This window comes from Nymphaea colorata, chromosome 7, assembly GCF_008831285.2.
Source record: "Nymphaea colorata isolate Beijing-Zhang1983 chromosome 7, ASM883128v2, whole genome shotgun sequence".
In the NCBI taxonomy this organism is placed as follows: Eukaryota; Viridiplantae; Streptophyta; class Magnoliopsida; order Nymphaeales; family Nymphaeaceae; genus Nymphaea; species Nymphaea colorata.
Window position 1 is genome coordinate 15,378,771 of NC_045144.1, and position 12,858 is coordinate 15,391,628.

Sequence of the window (12,858 nt, forward strand, 5' to 3'; positions counted from 1 at the left end):
TGTTTTTCTTATTCAGTATTGATTTCTTAAGATAGTTTTGACTTTGCCATCGAGAATTTATTCGGTACATTCTTTAAGGTTGATTGCCATTAGCATTAAACCAGCTCGCTAGCCAATCAACATTTTCTCAAGATAAAGACGTTAATCAATTTGTTTTAAGTTTTAGCTAACTTTTTTTAATTTATTTATGTGCTTGAGTTTAGGAAATAGGAGTATAGTGAAATTGGTAAAAACCAGACCCTTTAATTTTTTGCTAAAAGGTTATTTTAAATTAAAAATAAATAGCTTAATATATTTATAAAAACTATGTTGAGGTAAAGCATGTTGATTTTTCTATTATCAAATAGATGATGCTACGAGAGCCATTCATTCTGTCTTATTACAAAAAGATGATCTTACACCAGCTTACCCTTAAAATCATATTGGTAAGGCTAGATTTTTTTTCTTTAAAAAAAAATTAAATACCGTATTTAATAGGCCATTGCCGTCCTTCTCCATGCTGCGACGATCTCCTAATCGAATCCTGCTCGTGCTCCTTCAAAGCTACTGTCTCAGAGCATTGTCATCATCCACAATCTGCTCGCCTTCCTCTAACGCTTGGAATGAGCAAAATCTTTATTGTATTGACAATGAGGAGATCCTATTTTATATGATATTGATGGATCAGTCCAAGATTACTTGAAAAGTAACGAAGCAAAATTACTCTATTAGTTTTTCTTTTTTCTTTTTTTTTTCTTTTTTTTTTGTTGTTTCCATCCTTTTTGAGCTGGGAAAGATAACGGTCCATTTTTACTCATGATGTTAGTTTCAGCATGAGGCGCATTTGGCCTTTTCACTTCTGAACATTTTCTTTTCACACTCCTTCCTCTTCCCTTTTCACCTTCTGTTTTTGTTAAGCTTGCTTTTATTTGAATTTTCTTGTCGAAAGCACTTTCATTTGAATTTTCTTGTCGAAAGCACTTTCGCCTATTATGTTTTATTATCCATTTTCTTTTTTATTATTTCTGGAGAGACTGACACTCTTTTTAGCATTTCAAGAAAATGTAATAAAAGCAGCAAAAGGCAAATACCTTCTATCATTATCAACACTCAACTTTTGTCAAAGTTACTCTATAGGAAGGCTTGTGAAATGTTAAAAACATGTCTATTCTTTTGTTTCTTTCTTCTATAAAAATGTTAGAGAAAAATTAGCCGCTTAGGTTTTTGTAGTATGAAATAGATTTAGTTCATAATATTCTTTCTAATAATCCGATTGCTGCAAAAGTAAGTGTCATGACAATATTAAAATAATGTTTCACGTTTTTTTAAGATGAAAGACCGTTAGGTTTAGATTGTGTAAGGTAAAGGGTGGATCCAACCTGAATTCAAGCCACTTAATCCCTACTTTCAACTTGAGCATATATGCCTCATATTTTTCTGCGATATTAACCATACAAGAGCAAGTTGATTAATCAGAAGAAAAATATCCAATAGCTTAATAAAGAAAACATTTTTTTTTTTACTGAAATGCTTCCAAGAGTGTCTGAATATACTTGACATGATATCTAATTGCAATAGTATTATTGTTATCATCATTCCCTAAATACTTGGACATGACCTTAGATGAACATAATGTTCGACCAAAAAGGGTTAAGCAGAAGTAATTGGTAAAAGTAAATGGAAATAAAACATGACCAAAAACCAAATCTTCTCAATGGAAGAAGGCGGGTTGGAGTTTGGTGGCCAAGATGCGATTAAACCAATTTGTCCCAATTATTTTTCTAACCTTCTTGGCTCCATAGATGGCTCGGGGGAGATACTTCCAGGTCTATGGGATGGAGAGATCCTTTAGAGACAGAAAAACAAAGTTTGATTAAACCGGTCACTTGACATGAGGTGAAACAGGTGTCTTCAAGTCTGACCCAGTGCTCCGGATCCACATGGCTTTCCTGCCTCTTTATTTATATCTTATTGGAATATAGTGGGGGATGATATTTTTGAGCTTATGTGTAGCTTTATGAACTTAGGGAATCTAGTCAAGAAGGTTAACAGGTCTATGATAGCTCTTATTCTTAAACATGAGAAAGCCAAAAGTGTCGCCGATTTTCGTCTGACAGCTCTATGCAACTCAATGTATAAATTTATGTCCAAATTGTTGGCTAATAGGATGAAACACGTTCTCGCAAAGATTAATGTAACATTCTCAACTTTTGTTCGAGAAATGTTTAAAACATCTCTATTCATTTGTTTCTTTTTTCTATAAAAAGGTTAGAGAAAAATTAGTCGCTCATGTTTTTGTAGTATAAAATAGATTCAGTTTATAATGTTCTTTCTAATAATCCGATTGCTGCAAAATTAAGTGCCATGACAATATTAAAATAATGGATCACGCTTTTTTAAGATGAAACACTGTTAGGTTTACATTGTGTATGGTAAAGGCTGGATCCAACCTAAATTCAGGCCACTTAATCCCTACTTTCAACTTGAGTATATATGCCTTATATTATTCTGCCATGTAACCATACAAGAGCAAGTTGATTAACCAGAAGAAAAATGTCCATCAGCTTGAAAAAGAAAACATTTTTTTTTCACTGAAATGCTTCCAAGAGTGTCGGAATATACTTGACATGATATCTAATTGCCATTATATTATTGTTATCATCATTCCCTAAATATTTGGACATGACCTTAGATAAACATAATGTTCTTGACCAAAAAGGGTTAAGCAGAAGTAATTGGTAAAAGTAAATGGAAATAAAACTTGACAAAAAACCAAATCTTCTCAATGGAAGAAGGCGGGTTGGAGTTTGGTCGCCAAGATACGATTAAAGCAATTTGTTCCAATTATTTTTCTAACCTTCTTGGCTCTACAGATGCCTCGAGGGAGATACTTCCAGGTCTATGGGATGGAGAGATCGTTTCAGAGACAAAAAACCAAAGTTTGATTAAACCGGTCAGTTGACAAGAGGTGAAACAGGTGTCTTCGAGTCTGACCCGGACAATGCTCCAGATCGATATGGTTTTCCAGCCTTTTTAGCTATATCTTATTGGAATAAAGTGGGGGATGATAGTTTTGAGGTCATGTGTAGGTTTATGAACTTTCGGAATCTAGTCAAGAAGGTTGACAGGTCTATGATAGCTTTTATTCTTAAACATGAGAAAGCCAAAAGTGGTCACCGATTTTTGTTTGATAGCTCTATGCAACTCAATGTATAAATTTATGTCCAAATTGTTGGCTAATAGGATGAAGAACATTAATGAAGAACATTAATGAAGAACATTCTCTAAAAGATTAATGTAACATTCTCAACTTTTGTTTGAGAAATGTTTAAAACGTCTCTATCCATTTGTTTCTTTTTTCTATAAAAAGGTTAGAGAAAAATTAGTCGCTTATGTTTTTGTAGTATGAAATAGATTCAGTTTATAATGTACTTTCTAATAATCCGATTGCTGCAAAAGTAAGCACCTTGGCAATATTAAAATAATGGATCACTCCATTTTAAGATGAAACACAGTTAGGTTTACATTGTGTATGGTAATGGCTGGATCCAACATAAATTCTAGCCACTTAATCCCTACTTTCAACTTCAGCATATATGCCTCATATTATTCTGCCATGTTAACCATACAAGTGCAAGTTGATTAACCAGAAGAAAAATGTCAATTAGCTTAATAAAGAAAACAATTTTTTTTTTACTGAAATGCTTCCAAGAGTGTCTCAATATACTTGACATGATATCTAATTGCCATAATATTATTGTCATCATCATTCCCTAAATACTTGGACATGACCTTAGATGAACATAATGTTCTTGACCAAAAAAGGGTTAACCAGAAGTAATTGGTAAAAGTAAATGGAAATAAAACATGACCAAAAACCAAATCTTCTCAACGGAAGAAGGCAGGTTGGAGTTTGGTGGCCAAGATACGAATAAACCAATTTGTTCCAATTATTTTTCTAACCTTCTTGGCTCTACAGATGGCTCGGGGGAGACACTTCCAGGCCTATGGGATGGAGAGATCATTTCAGAGACAGAAAACCAAAGTTTGATTAAACCGGTCACTTGACAGGACGTGAAACAGGTGTCTTCGAGTCTGACCCGGACAGGCTCCGGATCCATATGGTTTTCCTGCCTCTTTATTTATATCTTATTGGAATATAGTGGGGGATGATATTTTTGAGGTCATGTGTAGCTTTATGAACTTAGGGAATCTAGTCAAGAAGGTTGACAGGTCTATGATAGCTCCTATTCTTAAACATGAGAAAGCCAAAAGAGTCGCTGATTTTCGTCTGATAGCTCTATGCAACACAATGTATAAATTTTTGTCCAAATTGTTGGCTAATAAGATGAAAAAGATTCTCTCAAAGATTAATGTAACATTTTCAACTTTTGTTCGAGAAACGTTTAAAACATCTCTATCTATTTGTTTCTTTTTTCTATAAAAAGGTTTGAGAAAAATTAGTCGCTTATGTTTTTGTAGTATGAAATAGATTCAGTTTATAATGTACTTTCTAATAATCCGATTGCTGCAAAAGTAAGCACCTTGGCAATATTAAAATAATGGATCACTCCATTTTAAGATGAAACACAGTTAGGTTTACATTGTGTATGGTAATGGCTGGATCCAACATAAATTCTAGCCACTTAATCCCTACTTTCAACTTCAGCATATATGCCTCATATTATTCTGCCATGTTAACCATACAAGTGCAAGTTGATTAACCAGAAGAAAAATGTCCATTAGCTTAATAAAGAAAACAATTTTTTTTTTTTACTGAAATGCTTCCAAGAGTGTCTCAATATACTTGACATGATATCTAATTGCCATAATATTATTGTCATCATCATTCCCTAAATACTTGGACATGACCTTAGATGAACATAATGTTCTTGACCAAAAAGGGTTAAGCAGAAGTAATTGGTAAAAGTAAATGGAAATAAAACACGACCAAAAACCAAATCTTCTCAATGGAAGATGGCGGGTTGGAGTTTGGTGGCCAAGATACGACTAAACCAATTTGTTCCTATTATTTTTCTAACCTTCTTGGCTCTACAGATGGCTCGGAGGAGACACTTCCAGGTCTATGGGATGGAGAGATCGTTTCAGAGACAGAAAAAACCAAAGTTTGATTAAACCGGTCACTTGACAGGAGGTGAAACAGGTGTCTTCGAGTCTGACCCGGACAGTGCTCCGGATCCATATGGTTTTCCTGCCTCCATATTTACATCTTGTTGGAATATAGTGGGGGATGATATTTTTGAGGTCATGTGTAGCTTTATGAACTTAGGGAATCTAGTCAAGAAGGTTGATAGGTCTATGATAGCTCTTATTCTTAGACATGAGAAAGCCAAAAGGGTCACCGATTTTCATCTGATAGCTCTATGCAACTCAATGTATATGTTTATGTCCAAATTGTTGGTTAATAGGATGAAAAACATTCTCACAAAGATTAATGTAACATTCTCAACTTTTGTTCGAGAAATGTTTAAAAAGATCTCTATTCGTTTGTTTTTTTTTCTATAAAAAGGTTAGAGAAAAATTAATCGCTTATGTTTTTGTAGTATGAAATAGATTCAGTTTATAGTGTTCTTTCAAATAATCCGATTCCTGGAAAAGTAAGTGCCATGACAATATTAAAATAATGGATCACGCTTTTTTAAGATGAAACACTTTTAGGTTTACATTGTGTAGGGTAAAGGCTGGATCCATCCTAAATTCAAGCCATTTAATCCCTGCTTTCAACTTGAGCATATATGCCTCATATTATTCTGCCTTGTTAACCATACAAGAGCAAGTTGATGAACCAGAAGAAAAATGTCCATTAGCTTAATAAAGAAAACATTTTTTTTTACTGAAATGCTTCCAAGAGTGTCTGAATATACTTGACATGATATCTAATTGCCATAATATTATTGTTATCATCATTCCCTAAATACTTTGACCTGACCTTAGATGAACATAATGTTCTTTACCAAAAAGGGTTAAGCAGAAGTACTTGGTAAAAGTAAATGGAAATAAAACATGACCAAAAACCAAATCTTCTCAATGGAAGAAGGCGGGTTGGAGTTTGGTAGCCAAGATACGATTAATCCAATTTGTTCCAATTATTTTTCTAACCTTCTTGGCCCTACAGATGGCTCGGGGGAGATACTTCCAGGTCTATGGGATGGAGAGATCGTTTCAGAGATAGAAAACCAAAGTTTGATTTAACCGGTCACTTGACAGGAGGTGAAACAGGTGTCTTCAAGTCTGACCCGGACAGTGCTCCGGAACCATATGGTTTTCCTGCCTCTTTATTTATATGTTATTGGAATATAGTGGGGGATGATATTTTTGAGGTCATGTGCAGCTTTATGAACTTAGGGAATCTAGTCAAGAAGGATGACAGGTCTATGATAGCTCTTATTCTAAAACATGAGAAAGCCAAAAGGGTCACCAATTTTCATCTGATAGCTCTATGCAACTCAATGTATAAATTTATGTCCAAATTGTTGGCTAATAGGATGAAAAACATTCTCGCAAAGATTAATGTAACATTCTCAACTTTTTGTTCGAGAAATGTTTAAAACATCTCTATTCATTTGTTTCTTTTTTCTGTAAAAAGGTTAGAGAAAAATTAGTCGCTTATGTTTTTGTAGTATGAAATATATTCAGTTTATAATGTTCTTTCTAATAATCCGGTTGCTGCAAAAGTAAGTGCCATGACAATATTAAAATAATGGATCACGCTTTTTTAAGACGAATCACTGTTTGGTTTACATTGTGTATGGTAAAGGCTGGATCCAACCTAAATTCAAGCCACTTAATCCCTACTTTCAACTTGGGAATATATGACTCATATTATTCTGCCATGAGAACCATTGAAGAACAAGTTGATTAACTGGAAGAAAAATGTCACGTAGCTTAATAAAGAAAACTTTTTTTTTTATTGAAATGCTTCCAAGATTGTCTGAATATACTTGACATGATATCTAATTGCCATAGTATTATTATTATCATCATTCCCTAAATACTTGGATGAACATAATGTTCTTGACCAAAAAAGGTTAAGCAGAAGAAATGTTCACATAAAATATGTGGCCATCATTCCTTACCTGAGGGCACCATTTTATTTCATTCACTACGCTATTTTGTGGGTCGAGAACCTGTGCCATTTTATTTCCTTCAGCATGCCATTCTATTTCATCTGGGGGCGAAAGCAATGGGGCCTGAAGGGGCCCTGGGCCCACTTCATTTTTTTAATTTATATATAAATTTTAGAAAATTGTATTTGTATTATATAAAAATTTTGAAAAATGATATTTTGGCCCCTATCTAGTTTAGAAACTTTAATTCGGTCCCCTTTATAAAAAATTTCTGGCTCCCCCCCTCTTTTCATTCAATGTGCCCACATTGTTGTGAGAGAGAAGTTGACTTTGGCCATCGGCCTAGTTTGTCATCATTGATCGATCCATCACCCAAAACAATGCCAGTCATCAGGTGGGCAATAATTTCCATTTCATGGTAAATTTTATTAGAATTTGAAAAGCCATGATATATACATATATACATGCATTTGAATTTCGAAAATAACTTTGGCCACCAGTTAATATAGGCCAGCCAAGGTATTAAATCTTCTCATTAGGCCGGAAAAACGCACTAAATGTTCTGATTAGGCAAATATCTTTATTTCCTATTGGCAACAGTAAAGGCCGTAGTAACTGGTACATTTTATAGTAGTACCTTCAGTGCCAAGGATGTTCGAATCATCCGTCCTATTGACGACCCCAAATACTGGACGGTATTGTCCTGTATGTTCTGCTTCTCTCTCTTAAATATTCTTTAATTGTCATCCTTTACTTTTGGCGGGACCTTCACAAATTTCAACTTGAATCTGTTATGGAATCTCACGAACTCGTTCAGTTCATTGATGGGTCTTCTCCACCCCCTTCTGAAGTCATAATCAAGGACGCCAAGAGCGAAATCAATCCAGAATTCACTGTTTGGAAGAGATCAGACAGGTTAGCCTTGAGCAAGATCAAAGCCACCGTCTCTAAACCTGTCTTAGAACAGATCATGTCCTGCAAATTTGCCTATGCAGCATGGCACACCTTGAAGATATCCATTAGATCTCAGTCACCTCTGAGAATAATGCTCTTGAAGAAAGAGCTGCATTTTATCCAGAAGAAAAACATGACTATGCAGTCATATTTGCAACGAGCTGACACTTTATCTGCAGTAGGACAAGAAGTCAATGATAGTGATCTTGTTCAGATCACAATGAACGGGCTGCCGGTAGAGTATGAAAGCTTTGTTACTTTTATTAGTGCCAACTCCTCTAATGCTTCCGTCATGTTTTCAGAGCTATTTGATCTTCTGCTTTCTCAAGAAAGGAGACTTGATCTTTTCAAATCAACGGTCACCAATTCTAACCGCTCTGTCCAAGCATTTCCACAAGTAGTAGAGAATCAAGCAGCTTCAATGTTTTTCGAGATCGAGGATGAGGATGAGGAAACTTTAGAGGACGGGGAGGAGGTCGGTCTCAAGGAAAAGGAAATCGGTTTCCAAATCGAAATCAGTTACAAACTGGAGATTCAAGCAGCAATAATGGAGGCAATGAAACTTACCCTCAGAATCCTGTTATATACCAATATTGCGGCAGGAAGGGTCACTCAGCCAGGTCATGCTATGATATTCCGTGATCATTCTCTACAATGAGATTACAAGAATCCACTGATGAATACTGGTATCCCGATACAGGAGCTACGATCATGTTGTCTAAAATGATGAAATGATGAGCAACAAGACAACATATGACGGACCAGACAATATTATGGTCGGTAATCATTCAAGTCTTCCTATTAAGCATACAGGGAGTTTATTAGTAAAAAGCACTGAGGTGCCTTTTCATCTTAAGAATGTTTTTCATATTCCCAGTAAAGCTCATAATCTCTTATCAGTGGGCAAGTTTACATATGAAAATGATTGCATCTTTCACTTCTCACCAACTGATTTTATTGTAACGGATCTGCAGACGGGTAGGGTTCTTCTTCAAGGACCAAAGACGCGTAATGGCCTCTATCCCATCAAGGCAACTAGATCCAGCAATGATCAGATTTCAACCAAGCAAGCAGCATTTAGCAGCTAGTTTCCAGCAGGTGTCGATAAGGCATCAGCATCTTTTGATCTCTGGCATCGACGGCTTGGTCATGCAAAAAGGAAAATAGTTAGTTTTCTTAATTCCAGTCGATTTATATCCATAAATACTCCCATTACAGAAGGAGTTTGTCAGTCTTGTCTCTTGGGAAAGGCACATAAACTACCATTTCCAAGTTCTGATTTTCATGCCTCACGGCCTCTTGAAGTATTTCATATGGATGTATGGGGACCAGCCCCAATTTTGTCTCGAGCTGGTTTCAGGTTTTTCCTGCTTATAGTAAACAATTATTCCAGATTCTCATGGTTATTTCCTCTTAAAGCCAAATTTGATGTGGTTGCATGCTTTAAGAATTCTAAGGTCTTGATTGAAAAGCAATTGATTGTCTCTATCTCTTCGATTCAATTGACAATGGCGAAGAGTTTGCAAAACTCAGATTTTTCCTTATTTTGTGACTCACATGGCATTTTTCGTTAGTTCTTATTATACACTCCAGAGCAAAATGGTATAGTTGAACGGAAAAATCATTATTCGTCAAAACAAGATTGACTATGCTTTATGACGCTGGTTTGACTTATGATTTCTGGGTTGATTCATTTCGTACTGCTGTTTATATCATCAATTGTCTCCCAACTACAAAATTGCAGCGCAAATCGCCATTTTCAATGCTTTTCAAAACAAGTCCAGCCTATGATCATCTTTGAGTGTTTGGGACCACGTGCTACCCCTTGGTGATGCCAACAAATGATTCCAAGTTTCATCCAAAAACAACTCCTTGCACTTTCAGGGCTATGAAACTCATCACAAGGGATAATTGTGTTATGACACCTCACGCAAACGAGTCATCATCTCCCGTTATGTCGTTTTTTATGAACTTCATGGACCACACATCGACAAGTCAACCAAAGATCCACTCGTCTCTGATAACGTTTTTGCTGCTTGGCTGCCTAGTGTGACTGCAAACACCCGATCCAGTCCAGCTGATGATGTTCATTCCTTACACGGTATTACCCCTTATTCCCCAGTTCCTATCGCTGGTTCTCCCACTCCCACTTCTACTTCATTGACTCATGCGGCAATAACCTGCCACCACCTGCGGATCTGTCACCTCATGATCAGAAACCATTAACATTTGCGTCGTCTCAATCCGACCTGCCTTCCGCTCCTGCAGTCCCTCCCGCCGATCCTCTTCCTCTCTTGGTTACTCGTTCCCATCCGATGGTCACTCGTTCCATGACTGGTTCCTTAATGCCCAAGGTTCTCACTACTCCCACCGCACTAGAGGAACCCAGCACATTCAAAGAGGCTGTTTGGTCCCTAAGTTGGCGTCAAGCTATGCAACTGGAATTTTCGGCATTACAGAAAAATCAAACATGGCAGCTTGTACCCCCCCCCAGCCAGATATCAATATCATAAGATCCAAATGGGCATACAAAGTTAAACATCATCCTGATGGCTCTATTGCGCGGCATAAAGCTCGGCTCGTTGCTCATGGTTTTCTTCAAATTACTGGAATTGACTACCAAGAGACATTCAGTCCCACTATCAAACCAACCACTATCCAGGTACTACTCTCTCTCATCATTTAGTTGGGCTGGTCATTGCGCAACTTGATTTTTGATAATGCTTTCCTTAATGGGTATCTTTCGGAAGATGTTTACATGGCTCAACCAGAGGGATTTGAAGATCCAAAATTTACTCATCATGTATGCATTTTAAATAATGCTCATAGGCTCAACCAAGCCCCGCATGCATGGTATCATCGTCTCAGTTGCTATCTTCGAGACATTGGTTTTACTGTTTCTCAATCGGATGCGTCTTTATTCATTTATGCTCATGGTTCCCATAAACTATATCTTCTCATCTATGTTGACGATTTGATCATTATCGGTACTTCACCGTTGCTTATTTCTCACGTGATACAGCAGCTTGGTACAGTCTTTTTTGTCAAAGATCTTGGTCCCTTGACATATTTTTTCGGCATTGAAGTCAAGCAAAGACCAGGCAAACTCTATCTATGCCAACACAACTACATTCATAGCATTATTCACAAAGGTCAACTGGATAATGCTAAATCTATGGTCTTTCCCATGGCAAGCTCTGGAAGGCGTCAATCTCACGATGACTCTCTCTTTGGGGATCCTACACTATATCGCAGTATAGTCGGAGCATTACAATATGCTACCCTAACCCATCCTAATATCGCATTTACTGTGAATCGTGCTTGCCAATTGATGCACTCCCTGAAGCCCATTCACTGGTTGATGGTTAAAGGGATTCTCCGGTATTTGAAGGGCACAAGTCATTACAGTTAAGCTTCTTTGCTGATGCAGATTAGGCTAGAAGCCCAGAAGATCAAAAATCAACAGGTGGTTTTGTGCCTCTCCTAGGCAACAACATAGTATCATGGGCGTCTAGGAAACAACGGACAGTTGTTCGGTCGAGTATTGAAGCTGAGTATATATCTTTGGTGTGTGCTGCTGCAGAAATTCTATGGCTTAAAGCTCTCTTGAAAGAGTTAAACATTCCAACATCTAAAGCACCGATCTTGTGGTGTGACAATATAGGGGCTTTATCTTTGGCGTCAAACTCTGTTTTCCATGCTCGAACAAAGCATGTTGAAATTGATTTTCACTTTGTTCGAGATCATGTTAACAAAGGAGAGATCCAAATAAGCTTCATCAAAACAAGAGAACAATTAGCAGGTGGAAAGACAAAGGCCCTTGGAGGAGCTGCGTTCAACGAATTTCGATTCAATCTAAACGTCATGGAATCTCCATTCAGCTTGCGGGAGGATGTTAAGGAAAGTGATAAGGAGAGAAACAAATCTGGTTGCGTTAATTCTGGCAAGGGATAAAATCATGTAGATTCTAAAATCTTGGTGTTAACAGTTTATCCCTTGCCATATATTGTTGTAATTCACGAGCCTTCCTTATCACATGTTTCCTTCCTTTTCTTTTTTGTAACTCCAACTGTAATGAACCTATATGTACCATGTAATACTCATCATCAATAGACAAGAAAAAGAGTTCATAGTAGTTTCTCTCGTTCTCTCTCAATTACTAGACTTTTCTCCTTAAAGTGACCAACTGGCACTCATTCATTATAGAAAAGAGAAACCTCTATTATCATCCCCACACAAAATGGGATGCATCCAAAAAAAATGAAAAGAAAATGCTGGAGAACGCATTGATATCATATATATATATATATATATATATATATATATATAAGGGAGTGAATGATGACTCTGGTTATCTAGATTCACCCAACAATCTAACCAAGGGTGTCCATCAAAAACAGGTGGATAGTTGACAGACAAACTTAGCATAAGGGGTGTGAACTAATATTAGATGATGAACATGTCCATCGCCTCTTTGTCATGATTTTTCTCTTAACTGTCTATTATGTTGGATTCGATGATGCAAATTAGATGGATGGGTGACACTAAAAAGCTAGAATTACCATTCAATTTTTTATTTAGATATATTGATGATAATAATAATGACAAAGTTTAACTTTTCTTTGTTGAACAAATGGGTAACAATAAGAATCAATTTTGGCTTTTCTTTGTCGAACAAATTTCGGTTAGCTCATTTTTGAACAACGGGCACCTTTAAAATATCAGTTCTTCTGTCGTATAGGTTCGACTGTATTGTCTCCTGGCTGTTTTCATGCAGATGACCTTATCCTCATGTGTAAGGTAGAGGCAGGAAGTGTACAGTGCATTAAAGAGGTTC